Source organism: Heloderma suspectum, chromosome 3 (assembly GCF_057233095.1).
Source record: "Heloderma suspectum isolate Gila_16-S chromosome 3, 16-S_ref, whole genome shotgun sequence".
Classification (NCBI taxonomy): Eukaryota; Metazoa; Chordata; class Lepidosauria; order Squamata; family Helodermatidae; genus Heloderma; species Heloderma suspectum.
Window position 1 is genome coordinate 250,008,952 of NC_139460.1, and position 26,175 is coordinate 250,035,126.

The 26,175-nt window shown below is 37.2% G+C and overlaps 1 protein-coding gene across 16 annotated transcripts in view; it reads right to left on the reverse strand.

Annotated features, from left to right (window-relative positions):
- TCF7L2 (transcription factor 7 like 2) overlaps positions 1–26,175 on the reverse strand; it is a 256,898-nt gene that overhangs the window by 40,494 nt on the left and 190,229 nt on the right. The window lies entirely within an intron of this gene.

Consider the following 26,175-nt stretch of genomic DNA (forward strand, 5'->3'; position numbering starts at 1 on the left):
AAGGAAGCCTAAGCAAGCAACTGATTGCTGATTGTTATCAGGTATAGAAGATATAAGGATCACTTTCGCCTATCCACAGCTGCCAATAATGTAATGTTTAAACTGCTGACACAAAGATCTCACCCACATGTGCTACAAAGTTCATTTCAGGACACACAGATCTGGCCACAAATGAGACCCACGTGTCAGCAGTTCAAAAGTTATATTATTAGTGGCCATTTACAAGCCAGAGCCAGTCATGCATCTGCTAAACCCAGCAACATTCCTCTTGGCCCTACGATATTTAAAGGACAAACTTTTAAAAGAAGAAAAGGTGGATTCCTGGCAAGTCATATTTAACCCCCAAAGCAACAACAAACATTTTCCCTCATGCCTGTTTTAACCTCATCCTCAAGCTATGCATGCACTCAGCCCTACTGCTTCCTTAAAATGAAACTATTGACACACTTGTCTTTCACCTATACACACACACACACACACATGGCCTGGAGGAAGGGATAAATAATTTTGGAGTTCTCATTGCAGAGGCAGCCAACCTGATATTCTCCAAGGGTTGGATCTAGACCTATGTCCATAGTTAGACATACTTACAGTAGACCCATGGCTAACCCAAGTCCACTGATTTCAATGGGACTACTCTTAAGTATGACTAAACCTGGATCCAGCCCCTATGTTTTAGACTACAACTCCCATAAATCCCAGCCAGTATGGCCAACAGTCAGGGATTATAGGAATTATAGTCCAAAACATAGGAACGGCACCAGGTTGCATACCCCTGACTTAGTCCAGTAACTGAAAAAGAATTACCAGGCAGCCACTGCCATATAGCATAAGATACTTGATTGAGGCTACAATCCTATACACACTTACCTCAAAGTTAAGTTCCATTGAACTCAATGGGACTTACATCTGACTACATTTAAGATTGTGCTGCAATTTTCAGTTCATTAGAACACCTTTATATGCAACTTCTGATGAACAGCGGATATAATTTTAGGGAAGTAATAGAAATAACTTAGAAATAGATACTTAAAACTATCTCTCTCTTTGTGAAGAAAACATAAAGATATCATATTTTCTATTTTAGTTCCAAGCCAATGCAAAGCTATTGTTCATTTCCAAGAGGAAAAGTGAGAATGTAAAATGAAAAGAAAAGGGAGGAGGAGAAAAACTGCTACAGCATGCACTATACAGCCTGAACTGTAAATTACTCTCAGAATATCACCAAGAAAAAATTAAACTGGAACAAGCAAACTGCTGAGCCATTTTACTGCAAATAATCCAATTGCAACACAGAGACATAGAGAGAGAGAAACCCCTATTCCCTATAGAGGATTTACACTAAAATCCTACAACAGGGACATTTAACCAGATTAGGTAGCAGCAAAGATAAAGAGGCTAGTATTAGATGACAAATGGATTAGAGTCAACTTTCATTTTCGAATGTGTCTTCATTTCCTTTTATTACTTTAAGTAAGGAACAATTTGCATTAACATCAAGTAAAAGGAATTACATTAAAAGAATCAGGAACAGTGCGGTGGTGCCCGTGAGCGCCTCCTCAGTCCAGGAGCTGTCAGAGCCTAGATTAGCAATGGCAGTTCCAAAAATAAAAAGGGATGGACACTTTCAGCAGAGACAATGAAACCTCAAGAATATTTTCTGTCTGTTAAAAAAATACGTATTTGCTTTACTGATGTTCTTTGAAGCACTTTGATCGCCTTTTAAAATACTGAAACAATTTTGTTTGTTTTGGAATTTTACCATAGCTGAAACAGAAGCTTCGACCTGGTTAAAATTAAGTTAAAATTCCAACACAGCTACTGATTCACTATTATATACATTTACCTGGAAGTAAGTTCTGTTGAATATTGTGAGACTTGCTTCTGAGTACACATACACAGGATCTCTCTCTCAAAGTCTGCAATCCTACACACACTTATTAGGGAGTGAGCACCATCAGATACAGTGGAGTTTACTCCAGAGTAAACATGCAAAGGAATACACTGAATGTTGTCTTTGGAAACTCATGCTCTCTTAGCCTCAATTTTCCCCATTTGTCAATGGGAATAAGGACAACTTAACTCACCATATTGTGAAGAATAATTCAACAAGGACTATAAATTGACTGCTCTTTACTCTTATATCTTTTTATATCTGCAAGTTTTTTAGAAGAGTGTTATTGCATTTTATATGGCTTTTATTTCATAAGCCATTTCAGGAGTGCTACAGAGAAATGGGGTAAAAGAGAATGAATGAATGAATAACAAGTGACATGTGAAACAACTAACTGGATTTGCATATGTGCATTCCTAGTAAACTATAAGGATTACTGGTTTAGCCATCATCTCTTGTGGGAAATAGTTTAAATGTCTAATGCAGCTAAGTATTCTTAGGGTGTATCACCCTGCCATGAAATCATCTTGTACTTTTACATGTGTATTGATCTATTTCCAAAATATTCATAGATCAAAACACTAGAAGAGAAATCTCACTACAGGAGAACCTCTTGTAGAAAATAATTCTTCAGTAGAAACTCTTCATTTTCAACATACCACATTGCTACAAATATAAAATATATTTTTCTCCCACTCTTTGGTCTTCCTTTCTCCTTTACCCTACGTTCAGAGAAATTGCATGCTTACAGTTTTTATAGTATAAGGTTTTTATAGTAAAAAAACAAAAAACAAAATCCCCCATAGCTTTTAAACTCTAACCAAAGAACCATCAGCCAAAGAAGTATCACATGGAGACTATGTGGAATTCTCAGCTGCCACTTAGATTCAAGCCCACAGACCATACCTCTCTCAATGACACCTATGGCTTCCATGAGTAACCACTAGAGGACATGACCAGCTAAATTATTTGACAAGGAAAACTCTTATCAGTTTGTTTATCATCCAGACCATCAAGTATTAAACCAGCTGTGACAATCCTTTGAAATCACTGTTAGCGGTTGACATATTTCATTCACAGTATGCACTGTCCTAGCATCAGTCACAGCCCAAGCAAACACTTCACTGTCATGCCACAAATTGTATCAAGATGGCTTGAATCCAAAAGTAAAATTGTGATGCAACCTTCTGGAGTTCTAACATCCCAAAATGCCATGAGGGAAGAATATACAATTTCTAAAGAAAGAGGAGTGTGGAGACACATTTTGACAAATGTTACTCAGAAAAATAATTGTTTTATTTAAACAATAATTGTTTATTCAAGCAAGCCCAAGGGACAAAGCTTTTATAATGAAGAACTTACTGGGTTTGATCCAGCATCAAAGTTCCACCAACAGAAGGGTACTGCTGGTGGAACGGGACTTCCACATCCGCTCTTCTCCCTGCATCCCCCACATACACTCTCCAAAACTGCTTGAGAGGGTTGTGGGGCCCTTCAGAGATCTGGAGAGCATGCATGGGCTTGCAGGGAGAGGGGCTGAGAAGAGGTATGTTCCGCCAGTGGTACGTTTCTGCTGATGAAATGTGATGCTGAATCAACTCACCTAGTTTAAAGCTCAATTCATTCTGTTCTTGTAAATAGGAGTTTAGGATTGGGCATACTGACTTTTCTGCCAGCACATCAAACGACAGCCTTATACCAGAATTCAGGCGGATGTGCCTTCACAGCAGGGCTTCTGAGTTATAACTAGATGTGTCATAACCATGTTGTAAAGCAGAGGACCCCTTTCTTTTCCTCCCACCCCTTTGCTATTTGTGAATTCTGCCACTCCCAGTTCCTGGAATAGCCTCACCTAATCACTGAGGGAGTTTGTTCCTGAAGGCTGATCTTCCAGTTCCACACCTTCAGTAAAGTAACCTGCACAGCCTCAGCTTTTCTGAATCTTTTCTCTATGTATTTGTCCTTCATGTGCTGCTTGCTCTCTCTTACCCTTTTGTCCACTATATCTGATGTCAGTGATCAAACCTTTGACTAGAATCCATGTAACTTCAGTGTTGAAGACTACATGTGAAGTAGTAGCAACACCATAATTATACAGTCTATACATTTATCATCATCATCATTATGCACCATTACGTCGAATAGAACTGTACAGAGCTGATGTAACAGATGATCTACCAGTCTTGTATATATCTGTTTGCCAGTTGCAATTTAGTTTTGTTGCCTATACAAGGGGGAGGATTGGTTAGGCATATCCACTGAAGAAGAAAGGGTGGAGGAAGGAAATCTACACTCTGTATAAAGATAGCCAATCATTTGCAAGAGGAAGACACAAACGATTTTGGAAGCGCTTCTAGTTTGTGTAACAACCAAGGTTAGCTTTAAAAGTAGGATTATGGAATTATAGTAAATAAACTTTGGTGTGGAGGTAAGCACAGGGGGAGACTATTAGTAATGTGAATGATGAGAAGAAAATTAATCCTACATTTGCTTCTCTCTTTGAAGTGAACAGGGGTTTGCCTGATGAAGAGGAGCAATCTCTAGCACTGTCAAATGGCTATAAAAGGTAAGTCACAGAAATTAGATAAAAAGGGCTGTTAGATCATCTAGTCCATGCCCTCTTCCAGATATATGATTGTCCCCCAGAGTATATTTTCTTCTTATTTTGTTCTGCTTATTTATAATAAAAGCTAATAGCTATACTGAGAAAATTGAAGTTCTTTGGATACAGTATCTTTTTTTAAAATGCCATTAATGGATATCACAGCAGTTCTTATTTTGTTAAGTTAGTTACCCTGGTAGATAAGAGTTTAGAATCAACACAAACAAAAATGGAAAATGAGTACAGCACTCCTCTTGTTTTAAACTTGGTAATTAGTGTTCTGGGCTGAAAAAGCAAATCAAAATACAAACAATAGGAAAAGTTTGTTTTTTTCCTTGATTGCCTGTGCCTGAAGCAAAGCAGATTAAATTGCACTCATGGAATCAACAATGAAGTTACCAAACAAGAATTAGGAATGGTTTAGCACATGTATAAACAAAGGTAACATAAACCATAGATGAGACTTTCCTATTAGAAATTTAAGCTGAACTGTGTTTGAAAGCATAGCTGTGCCTTGTGTAAATTCCTATACCTTTTCCCAGAAGCATTAGATCAAATTAACCTCCCCACACACACTACGGACGGAAGGGCTTCCATCAGAGGAACAGAGAGGGAGCAATATCTCCTCCCCCTGCAACCCTATGTGCAATCTGAAAATCTGTTCTGGAGGGTTATGGGACCCTCTAGAGCAGATTTCAGGGAGCATGGGGGGCTACAGGTGGAAGAGAGAAGGGGACAGTCCTGCTGCACGAGCAGAAGTCTACTCGTATGGTGTTGCATTTTGCCCCAGGAAAAAATCTAGGGATACTAAAATTAAGGGTGATTACATGTAACAGCAATAATTACACATAGGACAATGTTCTTGGAGCTTTACTCAAGTGCCCAGAAAGCATTCATCAGGAACAAATCATGTCCACACCATAGTTCAGGTGGCTGTAACCTGGAAAGAACCTAACCTTCCAAGCCTTCCAAGCTTTAAGCATAAGGTTTTGGTAGCTTGCAGGAGATGTTCTGGACCATGTGCAAACACTGTTCACATTTTGGATTGTGGCAAGCTTAAAATTTGATTAGGTACTTTGTTCCATTCCTCTGGGATAGTCATGAGTATCCGAAGAGAAACAAAAGCTCACAATTCACCCCTAAACCCCTTCATCACCACATACGGAAAACAAATGGATCCACAGCTCAGCCTGTCTTTTCTTTTTTCCTGCCATGCCATCGTCTTCAATGCTCCCCTAGTGTTTTCTCTTTCTGCAGAATAAAAATTGAACTGGAAACCTAAAACTACCTTTATAAGCCTAACACACTCAAACAAAAGCACAGAAGTGGGTTGTTTAGACCTTTTATATATTCCCCTACTTGAGAGGTTGCATTATAGCACAGTAGCCTTGAATTACTAGGCCCTTCCAGGGTGACTAATTTCAACAAGACTGGATCAACCAAGAACATTTTAGAGCATTTTTAGAGTCTTCTGGACTTTCTTCAATCATCTGGAAAAAAAACAATATACCCGTAGATAGGGATTTCCAGGTATGCCTTCTTTTAAGGTGCATTCCATAACTGAAAAGGGTTGTTTATTATATCAGTCACACAGAACATGAATCTCTCTCTCTCTCTCCCTCCCTCCCTCCCTCTCTTATTTTGGGAAAGCATAGATAACTATAATTTTCATAAAAGAAACATCAAAGTTCTTCAGTGTTGCTAATTTTGATTTTTTTAAAAAAAAAATATGGCAACTGACCTGCTTGGTCCCTGCCACCATAGTTGGTTTCCACGGTCATATTTACATTACAAAAATGTATCTTTACTGTGCATTGTTAATTTGAATAATATAATAATGAACAATATCATCTTCCCCATTCAATATTTTTGTTTTCTTCCTTTCCTACATTCTGTAAGACATATGGAATAAGATACTTAAGGATCATTCTGTTTACCTACACAACACCGGATTTATTGACATCAAGAATGCTTTCGCACCTAAGCATTTTCTCCAGAAATCTACTTCTCCTTAGCCCATTATCATTGATACAGTGCTCTGAACCCTTTTAAAAGTTTAATGTAGCTCATTTCTGACTAAGGTCTTGCCCTAAGCTCGCTCCCTATTGTAACTGAGGACAAGGCCTCCATTGATAACCATGGCTCCCTATGCTAAAATAGGGCTCATTTTCTTTCTTCACACAAATAATGACAGGAGCACTGACAACCATGTGTAGGGACAATACTTCCCAAGCCAAAGTTTAACAAAAACCAGCAAACACCGCCCCCGCCCCCCACACATACGCACAAACACCCCTTAATGGAGGGGGTGACCTGCATACTCTACTTCCCTTCTGTTTTTCTTTCAGTGTCTATTTCCTGGTTGGGCGATTGTTCCCATCAATAAAGGCCTACCTGCTTTAGCAAAAGCCAGTCAGCTTTCCCAATAATTAGCTGAAGTGTTCAGATAAGACTATTCCAGCTTCTTGCTCCAAAATGCCTGACAGCTCATTTAAATAAAGCTTTGGAGAAATGTCCACTCAGATCCCATGTCCTCTCAGCCACCTCCACTTGACATTTTATACACTCTTTCCTATAGAAAGATGCACAAAACCAACTTTTGAGATTTTAAGACATTTCTACCTAATTGAACAGCAGCAACAGCAACAACAACAACAACACTTTACGGTTGCTATCCTATGCCTACAAGAAAACAAGTTCTAAGAAACACAGGGAAACTTATTTCCAAGAAAATACTCTTACGATTGGGCTGCAACTGAGCTGCAACTAATCATGAGTGTTCACTATCTGCTTAGGAGAAAGAAAACAGAGCACCACAAACAGAAAAATGCAAAAGAACCAAGGATGTATTTTAAATGTATTAACCTTTAAATGTATTAAACTTTTCACAATAGCATGTGAAAACCTTCTGTATATGCAGATATTAAATATGCCTAAAATATTGTTTTATAGGTGGATTTGCGAGGGAGGGGGTGGTTGTTCTTCAAATGCTCAGGGAAGAGGATCTTTGGAACAATCAGTATCTTGTCAGGAAAAGTTAGCTTTTAAATGTTTTTAAATCTGCAAGTTTAGGACATTAAACACAGTTTTATCCCCTCTCCTAATTCATACTAATTTAATTCTTGGGAAAAAATAATGCTTCTATTCTATAGAAGGACTTGGCCTTTATATTACTTGAAATAAGTGATTAGCCATTTAAATCAATTGTGGTCAACTAATTCCAGATTGATTTTGCCCACATTATAAAAAGATTAACCATTTGTATCTACTAGTGTATGTCTAGCACAGGAAGTTGTGGTGGCAAAATGGATGGCTACCTTGATGCTTTTTACAAGTGGATTATGGAAACACTGAGTTACGATCAGTTTTAATACTGATCAAAATAAGAGCAGAATGACTGGAATGACAGAGCAATATTTACAGTTAAAAATAGTGTTTTTCCCCCCTCCAAAGTGGTGCTTAGAAATATACACAGCAAAGTCAGAAGAACAAATGAAACTAATTGCTGAAGGGATAAAAATATGAAAAAAGGAAATAGCTGTGCTTTGGAAAGAGAGAAAGAAGTCACATTTTGTTTTGTTTGAAATCTATTGATATAGTTTTACTTCCTCTTTAATATGAATAACAGTTAATGTAAAAATAATTTAGTTGTTTTAATTTTTTATTTCCAGAAAGGATTAACTGAATTGTCTTATGGCAATCTATGCACTTGTGTATGAACTCGGCAAGTCCCTACCATGTGTAGACAGAATACACACACACCCCACCCCCAGACAAGCCATTGGAAATAGGAGAAAACATAATGTTTTCCTATGATAGAGGGATATTCAAAACCAAAGTCTATTATGATATTAACTTTTGGATCTGAAGAGAAGTTTTGAATAAAGTGGAGAGTGAAATGAGAGAGGACCAGATTTACTTCAATGTATATAGAGTTAAGAGCTTTTATAGGAATTAACAAGATACCATTAAAAATTAAATTCAGTATTAAAAATCCTCTAATAATCACCTTAATAATCAACCTAAAATAACTAATATCTGTTAAATAATGGTATAATAGCCACACACACACACACACACACACACTAAATATTGGCTAAAATATCTTCAGTAAGGTTTTTGCTTAAAAAAAAAAAAACCCCAACGCTTTTTTTAAAAACCCCAAAGCTCGATCCTATATATTTACCTATTAGTAGGTCTCATTGAATTCAATAGGGCTTACTCTTGAGTAGATATGCATAGAACAGCACTGTAAGGGCAAAATCCTTTGGCCACAGCAAAATTAAAATTATCATGAAAAACTTAATAAAATAAATAAATTCTATGCATTCGCATTAGAAAATATTTTGAAGACATCAGGGATGTAAAGCAATATATAATGAGGCCTAAACCTCAATAAGAGATATCTTGGTAACTACAGCATCACAAGGTATGATTTGCAGCCTTCTAGATGTGAACTGAAAAACCTTAAATGCATTTTTCCTCTCATACATGTAAGTTTGTGTGTGTGTGTGTGTGTGTGTGTGTGTATATATATTTAAAACCCAACTTAATAGAAGTTTTTCTTGATTTCTTTGGAATGTAAAGCGTTTAAGAAGTTACTGTCTCTTCTATGTTTCTGATGCCATAAATTAATATTTTTCCACTGAGTTAGATTTATTTACAGATGGAATCCTTAACCATTCAAAATGCCAGAAATACATGGTAACAAATCTAGACAAATTAATTGACTGAGGTGGAACTACTAAACCAATAACATAAGACTATGGAAAATGAAAATACTTACAACATGGATTGTTTTTAAACACGTTTACAACGCAACCCTACGCATGTCTACTCAGATGGAAGTCCCACTGATTTCAGTGGGGCTTACTCTCAGGTAAGTATGTATAGGATTGCAGCCTTAGCTGTACAAATTAGGCATTTAAAATAACTGAGGCAGCAATCCTATACCTATTTACCTGGAAGTAAGCATCGCTGAACTGTGTTACTTTACCAAACTTAATAATTATATTTGCCAAGCCAAAATCAGAGTTTGCTTCTAAAGCAGAAAGTTTCTAGGTATGTATAACTAAAAATTAAATACCTGTACAACTAAAGAAGACTCTGAAGTCAGCATAAAAGAAATAAAATGGGAATATTCTGTTATAGCATGTGCAGTTATTGTACATATTATATACAAAGAATACATGCACACACACATACTTGCTTTCGTTGGCAAGCGACATTCAACAGCTTTAACTCAATAAATGCAACCAGCTGTATAGTATGAAATACCCCTTCCCTATGACAACATTCCAAAAAGAAAAGCGCTTCTCTTCAAAACAAGCAAATTTGAAAGAAAAGCCCCCTCCAACATTCTTTTTAATTGTTCCATGCCTTTGCATGTGATGAAAAAGCACGCTTTGTGTTGTTGTGCGACTATTATAGCATGTTAAGAACTGTCAGTGACATGTCATCCTATCTCCCCCTCCCCAAACTGACTTCCACTGTATTTTTTAAAAATATTGCACAACAGGTCACAGCTTAAATTGAGTGTTCTATCTTCTTCTTTTTAAAAAATGCTTCCACAGACATGAATAAAAAAAAGTCACACAACTAGTTCAATGGTCAAGACTGAAAAGCATGTGCGCGCGCGCACACACACACACACACACACAAATGCTACTCACCCAGCAATTCAAATTGAGATGCCAACAGCCAAACTGCTGGAATAGAGAGAACCCAGAGGCAAGTGCTCTTCCTTTACCACTCAGATCTTCCATTGCCACTAAAACTGCATCCCTTGGGTACATAACAGCTTTGTCTTTCCCACTCTTAATCTCACAAACTTTTTTTCTTCACTCTCTAGATGCCAATTGTATTGGCTTTGTATTATTTCCCTTGTAGCTTTTCACTTTCTGTCTCCCTCCCATCTCCCACCCGCGTTTTTCACTTAAAGTACGGCCCTAAAAGATCAAGATGTTTCCAGTTTTGAGGCCTGGCGTTCTCTGAATGTTCAGCATCCATTATGACATCGGATGTCGGCGGAGAGAAGTGTCTTATTTTCTAAGAGTCTGCTGTGGATATCAGAATAATCACTTCTATTTTCTAAAACACAAATTCTCTCACTGCCACCCCCACCCCTTCGTATGCCTGCTAAGGATAGCTAAAAAAGCAGTTACCTTGGAAATCAATGGCAACGCTACAACAATTCAGACAGTACAGGTAACGCTAAGCGTAGTGAGGCAACAACGGATAGCCATGAGCACCTAAGTGTAACAAGCAGTCACTTTATCTGAGCTACTGTCAGATCCCACCAAACAAATTTCTTAGCAAGAGACCTGCAGGAAGGAGTTGATTTCTTGTCACTCTGACACAAAAGTGTCATTTAGCAGGTCTTTGCTGTTAGATCGCTCTCCCATGCCTCAACTTTTTCCAGTATTAAAAAATGTGTTTCTTGGTTTTAACTGGTTGCTTTATATGAAATCAATACAAGGAAACTTTAGCATGTGTGCCAGACTGTTATTGTCCAAGATATTCTGCTGTAGCAATTTTATTTTAAAGTTTCCTTAAGTAAAGGCTAGAAAAAAGGATGCTTCAGTTTCTTACGATGAATGTTGACTGATTTCCCCTACTTTTTATAAGTTATCCATGTCAGCTATTTTTTCTTGATAGATATTGATTTAAGAAAGGAAAGTTGCAAAGGCAGCTCTCTAATTTTAACTGTGGAATGTGCCACAAACCTACAGTGGCTACCACTCAAAAATAGCCAGTACTGAAGAAAACATCATTTAGATGGTTAAGCACAATGGAAAGCTAATCATGAGCAATTTCTCATACAAAACCATTCCTAGTTCTGATATGCGAGAGTTCCTGAATTGTCTGAAACCATAGATTCTATATACAACTGGAAGAGGCACAAAAATCTGCTGCAAATATTTGCACCCTTGTGCGTACTTATTTAACGTACACAATGATTTTTTAAAATTTAAAACTTTCATTGCACAAAAGACCACAGTAGTCTCTACAATTGTTGTCATAATGTATTAGTAGTAGCAGCATCAGCAGTATTATATTTTACAGGTGTTTTATTTTGAATTGCACTGCAATTCAAAAGTGGATACAAAATCCTAGGAATCTGGAGAGCTTCGCCAGAGCATAACCAAGTGAGATAGAAAGAGTTCTTCTGTTTGCTTTTCTTACCACCATCCCTTTCTGCACTTATCTGGCCTTTGCACATAAAGTGTCAGCCAGCAACCGTTAAGGCCCTTAATACCAAAACAAAACCCTGCAATTTCCCTTTACATGGCAATAACAAAAGCAATGAGGCTCCAGTTTGACAAGTAAAAAGCTCCAACAACACAGCAACTAATTGCCTTCCCTCCCTCTATTCACAGCGGCCACCACACTCCAGCGGCTGCTTTTGTCACACGTGCAATTTCTTAAGTAAACTGCAAGTTCTCTTGCTGGTGATGGACAGTTCCCAATCATTTAGCAACAATAACTTAAAAATGCAGCAAGTAGGATGGGCAGCTTTTAAACTAAGGGTTTCTTTCTTGGCTGTTCCAAAAAGAGGAGGAAAGGGGGTAATAATGAGGTGGAAGGGTAGAACACAACATATATTGTCCAGCATTGTTTTTCTTTCTTTTAAGCAATATGTGCACCTACCAAGTTCCTTCAAAAATAATTCCTCAGGAGAACTGATCTGAACTCATTGAAGAGTGCAATCATCTAGTTTATGTCCTGCAATGAAAATTTCCAAAAATATTCGGGTGTGCAGGGACGGTGCAGGAGGTGGGGGTGGGGAGAATGTCAGAGAAAGAAGTACAGCTTAGGGACGGAAATAAAACTAATTATGAAACAAATATTTGAATGGTAGCAAAATGAGGCAGCTGTGATGGAGGTATGGAACCATCCTCACACTGCAATCCAGTTGCATTTACACATGGGAGAGACCAAACAGTGCTGCTTTTCATATCATCATAGATTCTTCTTAGGTCCAGTGCACAGATGTTAAAGAAAACTTTATTATTTATGTGAACGTGGGGAGAGCGGTTGCCATGAGATTTTCTACAAGGGGAGAAAACCCCCCAAACATTCTTCTTCAGTTGATAAAAGAAAGGCAATGGCCTTACTTAACCTAACCTTCAGGAGCAAAGCACTGAACAAACCACAAGGAATATTGTGCATCTCTATGAAAAACAAAAGGCTGCCTTAGTAATTATGATAGAGATCACTTTAACAGTAAAGTTCCCAAACTCTGAAGCATTTTTTTCATGAGAAAAGTCTTCGCTACTCTTGAAATCCATCAATCCTAAAATGATCTCAACTGACAAAAAAATAATAACAACATGCAACAGAAACATGCAACAGAAATGAAAGTATCTGTGGTAATACATTAAAAGCAATGTTTCATTCTGCCGGCCCTTGTGTGAAAAGAGAAAAAGGTATAGCTTACCATTTACAACAGTTTTAATCAGGATGCTTCACGCTGCCTGGTTTCAAGCATGCTGCCGCTTGTTATATTAACATACCTACATGATGTGTATTAAGACTGCTGTTGGTTGATCCACTGGAGGGCAGCACCCTACCTAAGCCATTCACCACTGAGCTGCACTGAACAGATAAACACACAGGAGCTAGCTCTACAACGCCAGCTCTTCAGAAAAGATGCTCAAATCCAGTTCCATTCATGGAATTATCTCGCTTGGTAGGGAAATGAACAATACTCGCATCTCCCCCTGATTCAGTACCAATCCACAAAAAAGTGGGGGGAGAAAGCTCTCATTTCTCTCTCTCCCCCTCCCCTCAAAACCCCATATATTCAGTCAAAAGAACAAAAGCTGATATTTTGTTTGCCGACTTGGCAAATATAAAGGAAATCTCAGTTCTCCAAAGTTCACCTAACTTGGTGAAAGCAGTGCTTTGCTATTCGCCAGTGAAATTAAGCTTTAATGGCTATTTGATGACACTCAATGGAGGGAAACCTGTGGTTCAATTTCAGTAAAAGGTAGAAGATAGTTCCGCTCTTTTTTTCCTTGCTTACGAAAATATTTTCATCCTCAAATTCTTGACAACAGGAATAAGTGTGTGCGTGTGTGTGTGTGTGTGTGTGTGAGTGTGTGTGTATTAAAAAGTATAGCATAAATGTCTAAAAAGGAGACAACAACAAAAAATCTGAAGCATTTAGTATATAAATTTTCCCATGGTTTAAGTAAAAATCACAGAAACTAGCGGATGTCTTCCTTTAAAGCAAATGGTCCTAACACATATTAAACGACCGCTGCGCGTCTTCTAAGCATAGTAGGAAAAAATGACTATTGATCTTCAAATAGCGATAATTGAAAAGATCAAAAAGATTAAACAAAATCACCAATGTGCTGACTTACCATGCTATGCTTTTTTTGTTGCAACTTTGTAGAAATTTCACTCAAAGGAACTGCATCAGAGGTGTCAAATTTTTTAGCGGAGTGTGATCGTATTACTTCCGCCGCCCTGCCTTCCAATGCTTCAGAACTTTTTTTCCCTTTCTCTTTTTTGTTTGTGGTACCTAGCTTTTTGCTATAGACTTTAAAAGCCTTCAGCTCAGCAAACCAGCACAAATTATCTTGCCACCTTGCGTAGCTCTGATGCTTTGGCCGCTAACTTTGGAAGGCCCTTTACTACTGCATCAAAATTAGCATTGTCAAAGCAGTTAATGAATATTAATATTGTATTTGTCATTGGAGCTGGCCCGTTGCTGAACTCCGAGTCATCCATCAGGGACAAGATTAAGAACACAATTATTTCTGACTGACAGGGACCAAATCTGCTAGATTTTTTTTAAAACAATTCAGGGGGAACCCCCCCCCCCAACAATATCATCATCTTAAGGTATCTCCCATGAGACCAGGAACCAGATTAATACTCTTTTAATGAAGTACAGATCATTATTGGTGGGGGGAGAGATACTATTCAAGCTATTTAGTTATGGTTACTGTTAGAATTAAAAAAAAAAATACAGACCGCATATCTTTTTCGACAGCTGTCCAGATTTTTATTCATAGTGTTCTAAAGAAAAGATGACTTTTTCTGAAATCTTTTTTCCTTTTTTAAAAAAAGAACAGAGAAGGAGCAATTCATCCCATCTGGGATAATTTTCCATGTCTTCACTTTTACTATAGCAGCTCAGAAACGACAGCACAGTAAATAATTCCTACACAAATTTGACAAGAGACACCTTCATCAGCTACAATTCCTTCTACTCCAATTCCCTAGTTCACTAGAACTGTCTCACTCACTTTATTCTGGATGAACCATTACATTTACAGAAACTCTTAAATTCCCTTTTAATGGTGACATCTTTCGGTAATAAACACACAGGAAACAACAGTTGAGGAACCCAAGAACTGCCAACTAACCAGCTTGTGGAAAGTAGTTTCCCCTGGATTTGGAAAAGATCAAACCTGTTAATTTTAATTCAACCAGGTCCCAACTTGTAAACATGAAAGGCTGTGCTTTATGCTTAATGATAATTAACAGAATCATGAAATGAAAATGAGCGAATGGACAATAGAGGAAATACTGTGAAGATTTTGAGAAATGACTGCACAGAGCTGAGCTACTAACGTAGTTCAACACTCTTTCCTTTTAAATGAATTTAATATTTAAAAACCTGTCTCTTACCTGTTATAACCAATGTATCTGAATCCACCCTGTTCAAGTCACATACACACAAAGATTAATCAATCAATTACTTAATTTATATACCTGGGCATGTGATTTTTATATACGTATTTTGGAACATACCTTCAGTGACTTCTTTCATAGAAATTGCTTCCGAGATCATATTTGTTAATCCTGCCCCCTCCCTGCATTTTTGGGAGAAATTTCTTATTTAAAATGTGGCAAAAAGAGGCAAACTAAAGGGGATAAAAATGACAGATGTGATAGCTAATCTGTCCAATGAATCATGGGGGTCTAGGTAAAGCTGCTGTGGCTACTGTGCTAATCTACAGCTCCCACCAACCAGCCTACTGGCCCCCTAATACCATTATCAACCCTTAGATGAACATTCTAAATTAGAGTTTTGTTCCAAAAGGGTGTGAAGTTGACCTCTGATGCCAGGAAACCTCTGCCATACATACAGATGGAAAAGTTCTTATGATTTTTTAAAAAGAAATCTCTTTTTTAGAGGGATTATGCATTTGCGTATGTGTGAGTCCCCTTGTTCGTGAGCACAATTTTCATGGTTACCATCAACTGTGCCTTGTGAACACCCTGCCAATATAATAACAACAACAAGAAGAAATTGCTTCAGTATAGTTTTGATTTTTCTAACAATAACACTATTGCCTAATTATTGGAATTCCTTTTTTCCTTTTGCAACATAGAATGGTTGTTGTGTAATAAAATAATTAATGCCTTCTTTAATTTCACTTGGTCTGTAAACAAGGTTCTATTTTGTTTCCTTGGGTATAGAAGAAGAAAATGATGCCTTTAAAAGGCTGAAATAGCTATATATACACATTCTTTTCTTTGACAGTAAACTATACTTCGGAAATAAAAAAATGTTTTGGGCCAAGGGTGGAATATTAATTGTAAGAAGCCAAAATTTAACAAGAAGTTAGAATAAAAGGATAATACAGATACAATTAATAAATAATAAATGTATTGTCCAATGGATTCTATTTATATTGGTGATCCCCCTGCCCTTTGCCTTGAAGTACTTTTTTCTCCAGTGTGAACTAGCAACATTACGGTATGAAAGAAAACTGGATAAGAAAGGATAAAGAAATGAACATTTTACCTCTTGCGTATGTCATCTTTTAGTGGTGACATATCATCTTGAGAAGTGCTATACTTTGGACTTTGTTCAGATCTATTCTACATTAAATGGAAATTTACTTCAATGCCTGTATTTCTGAACCCGATAGTGGCCACAACAGAACGCTATTAGTTCATAATCTCCTTCAATAAAGCAAACATCTTATTTTCCCCTTAATCATACGTTAGAGCTTGCAAATTTTAAGGTCAATATTTACAGTTTGGGATTTTGTGGACACCAATCAACACCATCAGGCACCTATCCCCATCTCAGTTCTTAATAGGCTGCTTTCTCTGCCTCTCTCTGCTTCCCCAGCACGACTGCATCAGCACTAGTATCAAATTAACTCTCCGACTTTGAAACTTATTGATCTGCTATTAAGACACCAGTGAACCTGATGAAATGAGTGCTGTAGGTGCAGTCAAGACTTCAAAGTCTCACACAGCCACATAAAACAAGCGCCTTTGATCCTAACTCCGATCTGCTGAGGGTTTAAAGCCCAATTCTCCCTAAGCTGCCCTTCTCACTCGTCATGTCTGATGTCTTACCAAGCAGCGACTTGATAATGTTAATAATGCAAATTTTAGCAAATGATTTTACAGTGGCAAAATTAATTATATGAATTTATGCTCCTTTCCATTTGGGTATCAGAAGTACAACAAAAAATCATGGTAGCAATCACAGTTGCAAAAAAGAAATGCTGGCCATGTTCCACTTTTAAAATATTATACAACTGTAACCATTTTTGGTATTTGTATTGGCAAAGTCAGACCTGATATTTACTGCAAATTAAACTAGGCTCTGGGCTAAAAGTTACACAATAATTTTAACCTTCTATGGTTGGATATATATTGGGAGTTAACAGCTATTTGCAGGCTTCACGTATTCCCTTTTCTGCCTTTTTGCCACTTGTATAAACAATGAACCCTTGTTTGTTCTTTATATGAATTCCACATATATTCATGCAGTATGTTCACATTAAATAATATCTATTTTTTAGATTGTATATTCCTTGGAACATACAATTATTAGGTGCAGCAAAAGGATTTGCTACAGTTTATTAAAGACAACGAGAGGCAAGCATCACGCTGCATGAAAAATACAGAATAAGCCAGTGCTGAAATCCTAAAGATTAAATACTGAAGCATTTAAATCTATATATTTATAAGTTTGGTTATGTAGACTTTTTCCACATTAAATCAAAAGATCTTTTGACACACTAATAGATTATATAAGCATTTTCTTAAGAATCATACTGAAGGCACAAAAGCTAATGGAATTATAAAAGTAAATAGCATCTGCAGCGAATATTTGCTCCAAGCCTGTTCTCCTTCTAACGGAGACACACATTATTAAGTCAACTACTTTTTGCATACCACAACAACAGCGTTCCTTAATACTTAAGCAGTAGTGCCATGTCAAATATTAGACAATTTTTAAGGAAAATTTTGAGTGAAGCTACCTTTAATAAGATCAGATTTGGTACTGCTCATGCAAACAACTTTACACCAACTAAAAGTTTTTACAACCCATATGTGGCTGTTGTTGCCTAGATATTTTTATTAAAGGCAAGGAAAGTAAGAAATACATTATACATTTCATATTTCTCTTCTATACCCATGTTGAGAAAAAACATGACAGAATTATATTACAAAAATGTTGGAAATGGGTTATTTAAGTTAACGCTTAATACCAAAATGCTATTTTTGATAACTCAGTCTGTTTTCTGGAATTCTTCTCTAACAAAATTTAAATTAAGGATCAGGGTGGTGAAGAAGCCCTAAAAGATATTTCTATGTTTATACTCACTTAACCTACTTGCAATTCTAAAGAAGTCAACACTTGATTGTGACACTGTTCAAAAGAATTTCCTATGCCACAAGCACAGTAAAAACTTTCACCAATTAGTGCAGGAAAAAAGGAGGGAAAAGCCACAGCGCTGGTGCTCAAAGAACCAGGCCTTGCGGCAAAGCTGTCATGTCAAGTGGATTGATCAACAGGACCACAATTTCTAATGGCATGTTGTCATGAAAAGTCAGCCACGGGGAGCCACCTGCTTTACTGCTCGTAGACAGCTAGGGAAAGGAAGGGGGAGCCTTTCATACCTAGCTTCACTAGGTACTAGCTTCACATACCCTTTTGCTAGCAGTTTTGGAAAGGGTCTCCTGATTTTTATTCAGTAGGAATATGTCACGTCACCAAAAATATTACCCAGCCTCTAAGATTACAGTTTCAAGAAGGCTGAAATTCTCTTTTCCTTCTCTGTCTCTCCTCTCAAACACACACACCTCATTTAAAAAAAAGGATAGAAGAATGTTATCTTCATTATCACACTTCTTCTTAGATATAAAACAATTTTTGTTGTAACTCTAAACCAATTACAACTATCGATACCTTATAACAAATGCCTGAAGACAATGTAGACCGCCTTCCTTTGTCCTCAACAGCCATGCTATAGTTTATTTGACATAGAACATGGTAAATGCATTGTTTCAGTTTAGCTACTACCGTATTTTAGGAAACCATTAATTCTGAGACCATTCTACCATTTGTGCCATGGTCAGACTTCTACAGTTGACATCTTTTGATTTTTAAAGTATTTTGCAATTTGATGTGTGGAAGCCAAAACAAATATTTTGTGTCACTGTTTGACAGAATGTAATTAAAATCTGAAGGACCTTCTATCAACTTACCATCAAAATGAGTACCATACTGCCTTGATCATTCTAGAAAAATGTGTTACCCTGTGACTTGCACTGTTATCATCGAGAAACCAAGGGTATTTTATCCACAGAACACACACTAAGGACAAATACTGTACTGTCTAATATAATATAAGGGAAATTACTGCAGTAATTATGGTTCAGTTGAACAGAGAAAAGGAGCATTGCATCACAGAAGAATAGAAACACCTTCATCCAAGTTGAAAATATTTGTTTTATTAAAACATCTGTATACGAACTCAGAACTTTTATTCATCAGAAACACAATATGGACCAGCTATAGGATTCATTTTTTTCAAGATATTAAATATTTACTATATGTTTATTTGAACACATCTAAACCAAGACAAAAATAGTAATAATGTGCAGTGTGTGCCAATTTAAAAGATTTTTTTAAACCAACATAAATAATCTATGTACAGAAGAAAAAAGTCAAATAAAAGTTAAAGAACTTTCAAGTTCATGTAAGCAACCCCCACTTGGCATGCAAATCACGTACTGTAACCTTTTATCGGTGCAGCCTCTGGTCTCATCAGTCGATGAAATTCTCAGCCCGCGGCAACAGCTTAGCCGAGGGACGCAGACCAATGAGAAAATATTCATTGTGTTAGCATTTCAAATGGCGAGAAAGGAAGAAGAAGCACTAACTGATCACTGCCCATGGAATTAATTGGATATTCCAAGAATAACATCTCTCACTGAAGATCCTTGGAGGCCGAGTATGAGCAGAGACCACATTTTGTGCGGTGCCTTCAAAAAAAGACCGCTTGGGGGTAGTGGACATATTAGGGGTTTAGCGCATTTCCCTAAAGGGCAGAAAATAATCAGATGCACTGAACCAAACTCAGCTAATCCATTCCATAATTATACACACAAAATCCAATAAACTTTGTCACATTACTATAAAATTAAACTATTATAGCGAAGACCTTTCCATTGTGCAGAAGTTTGGAGTTCAAGGAAATTTTGGTCAAACATTCAGGTTCAAGGGATATTGTGTTTTAGAGTCTAGAATAAAAAATATTGTATAGATTAGAGTTTTCAGTATTTTTTGGACTCTTGTGGATGTCATATAGCTTCCTTCCTTTATCTGGGTGAGATGTATGTTTCAGCTGTATTGCACATAGTCCAAGCATATACAATTATCTTTTATGATATTAGTATATCATTCATTAAAGACACATCTTAATTTAACCTTTTGAAGGCTAATTTTCTTTCAAACTCAAAACAGCATAAAGAATTGCATTGTTGGAGGGTGCTGAAGATTGAACTAAGACTCTGGCTTGGCCCAAAGCAGTAGAACTCTGAATAAACAATGGCTTGCGCAACTAAATAAGCTCCAGAAGGTGAGAGAGAGAGAGAGAGAAAAGAAGGGAAAAAAATGAGATTAAGAACCTTCCCAAATGTTCCATCTTTCCTATCGACCGCTGGCCTAGCGTGAGGTGTCAATTTTGACTCCAAAGAGAGCACACGAATTCGCAGCGGTCCCATTATGCGGTCCCTGCGCTCATTGTAAATTCTGTCAACGAAGTCAATCTTATTAACTTCCGCACTGGTTCACACATGACATTTTCTTCAATTTTCTTGCTGACATCAAAAACATCAATTAGCAGCCCGAAAATAGGAAGGAACGAATGACAGAGTCTGATAACGTCAACTATTTGAAGCCAAGGGTAAATCTATTCTCCAGTTCTGAATGCGTTCATTACAATTGCATTTTCAAAGAAGACCTCCAAATAGCAAAGAAAATTAAATTTATCATCTAGAAATGCCTAGAAATTGTTTTTTTAATCCTATGTCTATCTCTCAATCCCAGAGTGTAATACAAAGTATCGCAATTCATTTTTATGATAACATGCCACAACTTTAATAGAAACTTTATAAAATATGCAGCCCCTGCCATACTTCCTATCACACAGAAACTAGAAGGGATGAGAAATTTCTCCACCAGATTGGAGCACTGCCTTGTCTACTCATCAGTTCTTCTAGGCTGGCATAGCACTGAAGAAGCGGGGTGGGGGGGAGAAAGGACACACTCTGACATCTAGAGAAATAAAGGAATCATGGGCAAGACAGCCTTACACTAAGTAGTATTTTTAAAACAGTAGCAAGAACAAAAACATTTTTTGGGGGAAAGCCCTACATTTGCATTTTTTTCAATCTCAGATAAAGCAAAACCAACTCCTCTTCCATTAAAACAAAATGAGAAGTCCACTCAAAGACTTTACGCTACCTGTCAAAACCTGAAAGTCCACGTCTTCAATCATCTCCTTGAACTTCCACTAAGTGAACTATTAAACCCATTTCGTTTTATTGATGTTTGCAAGAAAAATAACTTAAAACTATCTTCCCCTCACCCTGAACAACTACACACAAAATAGTATATTTGCAGTACTCAACAGTAAAATTGTGAGGAAGATAGTACTCTTAACACAACTGGGAAGGGGGGAATGTAATGCCAAGCTGCTGGTTTAACGAATTTTTTTTCTCCTCATGTGTCCGCTTTGTGAGACATCGTAACTTTCATGCTTGTATTACATCTCCTAGGGAGTGAATGAAAGCAGCTTCAGTGGCTACCAAAGACACTCACTCGGACTTAATGCAAACAGAAAGAGCAGCTACACCCTGATAAACAGATCACATTCCTTCAGCCCATTGATTTTTTGATCTTTTGACACTTCTTAGTTGCTTCCATTCCCTTCCTTGTCTTTTTCTCAATGTCACAAAAGACAAAAATGTCTAAACAATTGATGGTGGGGATATCTATTAGCTGTCAACCTGAGTTTTTTTCCCGGCACTGGCTAACAAATTCCCAAATAGAATGCCGAGAACCGGCATGACGATGTATCACAGGATTTCTTTCAAAGATAGCTAATCATGATCCCACATTTTGTCTTTATCAAGTAAAACCTTGCTGGGAAGAAGTGAGGTGTGGGAAATGTAGAAGGAAGAGACCCCCTGTCGTGTGAACTTTCAGTTGTGTAGACACAGAAACCAAGAAAGTAAGAATTCCTTAAAATTATACATACTTCATGAAGCTACAGTAAGGTACTTCAGTCTGACACACTGGTACTTATCACACTTTTTAACAAAACAGTATTTCTATGTTTAGAAATAAATGGCTGCTCCAAATGAGGTTTGACAAGAAAGGTCATCCAACAAAGTTTAAGTAAATTTTTCTATGGACAAAGTGGTTGCCAATATATTTTCTTATTGAAAAATTAGTAGCATTAATTATGTTAATTATATAATAGAACTGATCATCAAATCTGATTCATGAACCACATTACTGTACTATGATTATCTGCAGATGACCAGAGCTTATAATTGGACAGTGAAGAAAAATGCTCTAATAGTCATGTATTTTAGTTCCTTACAGCACAATCCTATGCATCTTTACTTGTAAATAAGTTTCACTGCATTCATTAGGACTTACTCCCAGGTAACTGTGCATAGGATTGCAGCCTTAAAACAATACAAGGAATATAAACTGATCTTTAAAATATGACTGTTCTTGAATATTAGTTATTTTGACTTCATACTTACTCTTTTTTTAAGTACAAAAATTAGTTGAAAGAATTAAGAAATATGTTTACCAAAAAAGTATCAGGAGTATCTCCCTCGGAGATAATATTCTTTTGCTTTTTCAGACTGGTCTAAACATAATTGTTATGTTCTATTCAGTGGTTGCAAGTATCGCTCTCTCTAATCTTCTATTTGAAATGAAAGAGTCATTTTGAATCTAGCAAGAAAATCCACCGGGAAGTTTTCTTGCACAAACTCCAGTGAAATGAATGGAAGCTACACAAGAATACGTACTTTCAAACGTACATGCTTCCATTGATTTCAGTGGAACCTATGTAAGAAAACTTTCCCAGTGGATTGTGCCCTAACACTTAAAACAATTCCGTATTTCCTAGAGTCATAATTCAAAAAGTCTTCAGGAACATGCCTAACATGCATTTTGAAAGTGCTGGAGAGAGCTTAAGCAAGTGCATGGAATGAAAAATTATCCTTGTTAAAGATGGAACTAGGGCAATTTGAAATAATATTTTAATCAACAGATAATTATGCTTGCATTCAGCATGCTTATTAGATTAAGAAATACTAAGATGTGCAAATCGGGCTGCTTTCATTAGGAGAAATCTTTCGCTTAGGTGGTTTGTTCCTATCAAAGTTGCCTTCACAGAAAAAAATAAATGTTTTGAAAAGTTTATGATCTTTTCCCCTCCACATGAAAATTTAATATAATTCCATGTAATTGTTTTATATAAATATTATACACTTAATTATGTGAGGGTATTTAATGGTATTAAACACATAAAATCTAGTAGATTATAATATTTGACTGACAGCGCCAAAGAACTAACCACAGGTTACAGATAGGATGAACTACGGTTATGATTTTTCAACCACGCGCTGTCCTTGAAATGGAGGCTGCATACAGCTCCATTAGATATAGCTCTGGTGCTCTTGATCTATTATTTACAAAGAATAACCCTTCACTGCTTAAGTGGTAACTTCTACTTTATCCTTCCATTTCAGACGCATCAAACAACTTGGGGGCGGGGGGGGAGGAAGGGGAAAATAAGTTCATAATATAATGTTATGCAAGTGACAATTATATTTAAGGGTTAAAAACAGATTATCTGAAAGAAGAATGTCCTCATCAGCAGAAAATGTATGACAGATTTGGTCAGATAATAGTTAGCTTAGATTAGTGGTAAATTGTGGGCAATAAAACTATTTGAGGTTTTAAAACAAAAACAGAGCTACAGCACCATGCATTTTAAACTATAAAATAAATGGAAGATCCCAGTGGAACTCTTTTGTAATAGAAGCATTTTGTTCACTAAAATATAATTTTTCTTTATCTGTATAATGAATAAGACTATTATTTAAGTCTATTCTATCTAATTAGAAATCTTAGATATCACCTTTGAATTGAACTTTCAACTCTCTGATGCCAATTAGAAACTATTTAAAATGTATTTCCCAATTAAATGGATTCATGTGATCATTTCTGACATGGGGGTGAGGAAGAGCTAAAGATGTGAAGATAAAGATGTGACTGTGCAATGTCTGAAAAAACACCCCCCCAACCAATTTATATTGGATTTTGTATCCTGCCTACAAAAGCATTGCTTAACTTCCTAACTTTACCGCTTTATCTCAATTGCATCCAATGACAATATTACAATTACAGTTTCCATTTTTATTTCGTAATGCATTTCTACCTTCAATGAGCTATTTACATTTTGCCACCAGCAAAATGGCATTCACATATGGTGTTCCATGCTATGATACTGGGTAAGTTTTTAAAAATGTGAACAAGTCAGTAGTGAAATGTGCCACACCAATTATCATCTCAGTTGCACATTAGGAATGTTGTTTCACGAAATAGTTGTCCCATGTATGCAAATATGCACAGGACCTTGCTGTGCATGAGAAACTAGGGAAAAGCCAGATGTTACTGAATGCAGGCAAGCCAACTGATGTGCATATCTATAGAGGCAGAGCCATGGAAACGAGAGATACATCCACATCAGAAAGTGTATGCAGTATATCTCTGCAGCTCTCATCAATCCTACACAATTTAAATCAGGGAACACTTTCCCATTGGCCTATCAATTTTATTTATTTATATCCTGCACTTTCTATTCTACCAATGAAACTTCCAAAGGCAGAAAACAATAATGTTGATAAAGGCAATCACAGGGTTTCAACAGAAGACAATACATTAACACAGCATTAAGAATTGTCTAATAGCATCAGCATTAAAAAGATGACTATCAAGAGACAGGAAGATAAAATGTTCAGTTACGTAGACCAAAACCACAACAGAATAATATTGTTTTTGCTTAAGACTGAAAAACCATCAACGAAGCAGTAATCCAAGCCTCTTGAGGTAAGGAATTCCAGAAATTGGAAGTCACAATGGAAAAGAATCTATCCTGTATACCCACCCCCCAATGGTGGGATATGGACCAGGCCTGCACCAAAGATCTACATAGACAGATAGGCTCATGCAGAACAACAGGATGGCTCTTTAAATATCCTAGTCCTACCATTTAGGACTTCAAAGGTATAAATCAGGACTTTGAATTGAGCTTGGAAATTGATCTCAAGCCAATGAAGTTCATGAAGCAGTTTCATCTACATCAGCTCCAGTTAGGACTCTCACTGCATTTTGCACCAGCTGAAGTTTCCAATTACTTTTCAAAGGCATCCTCAGTATGTGTTGCGATAATCCAGCCTTCCCCAACTGGCTGGTCTCCAGATTACAAATCTCAACATTCCTGACCATTGTCTGGGGCTGATAGGAGTTGAAGTTCAAAATCTCTGGAGGGCACCAGTTGGGGAAGGCTGCAGTAATTCAGTCTTGATGATTAAGGGCATGTGTGTTAGTGGCTAGAACTGCCTTCTACTGGAAATGAGGGAATTTGGACAGAAAACTAAACTGAGAATCAGCAATCCTGGCTGCAGCTGCTACTTGATTATCCAGGATTAATGCTGGGTCAAGGAGCACTACAAACTGTGAGCCTGATTTTTGAAGGGGAGTGCAACTCCATCCAAAACAAGTTTATCCCTGAGTGGCTCAAAACACTTCCATCTTGTCTGAATCAAATCTGTTTGTTCATTTCTTCTTTATCCAGTCCTTCAGACATTGGTTCAGGACCTCTACGACCTCCCGGGAATTAGATGATATAGAGTTGGGTGTCATCAGCATATTGATGCCCCCCCCCCCAATTCCAAACCTCTAGACAAACTCTCCTAGTGGTTTCATGAAGAAGTTAAATAACATGGTAAGAAAGATGGAACCATGCAGAACTGCTTATGCCAAAGGCAATAGGGTCAAGTTATAGCCGTCAGTGAGGCTATTTTCATGGCACAACAGCCTACCATGGGTTATTTAACCCACGAGGAGGCTCTGGGTCCATGCGGTGTGGCTGCCATTTTGAATATGCAAGCCCCACACCCAGGGGTTGTCGTGTCATGTGAACCCGGTGAGCATGATGTATGCGAGGGTTGAACAACTTTCTGGACTTTTTAAGGATTATGTTTAACCCTCACGTAACCCATGCTCACCGGGTTCTCATGACACAACAATCCCCAAGCAGGGGTTGCATATTCAACATGGCATCTGCAGGCACCATAGCTCATTGTG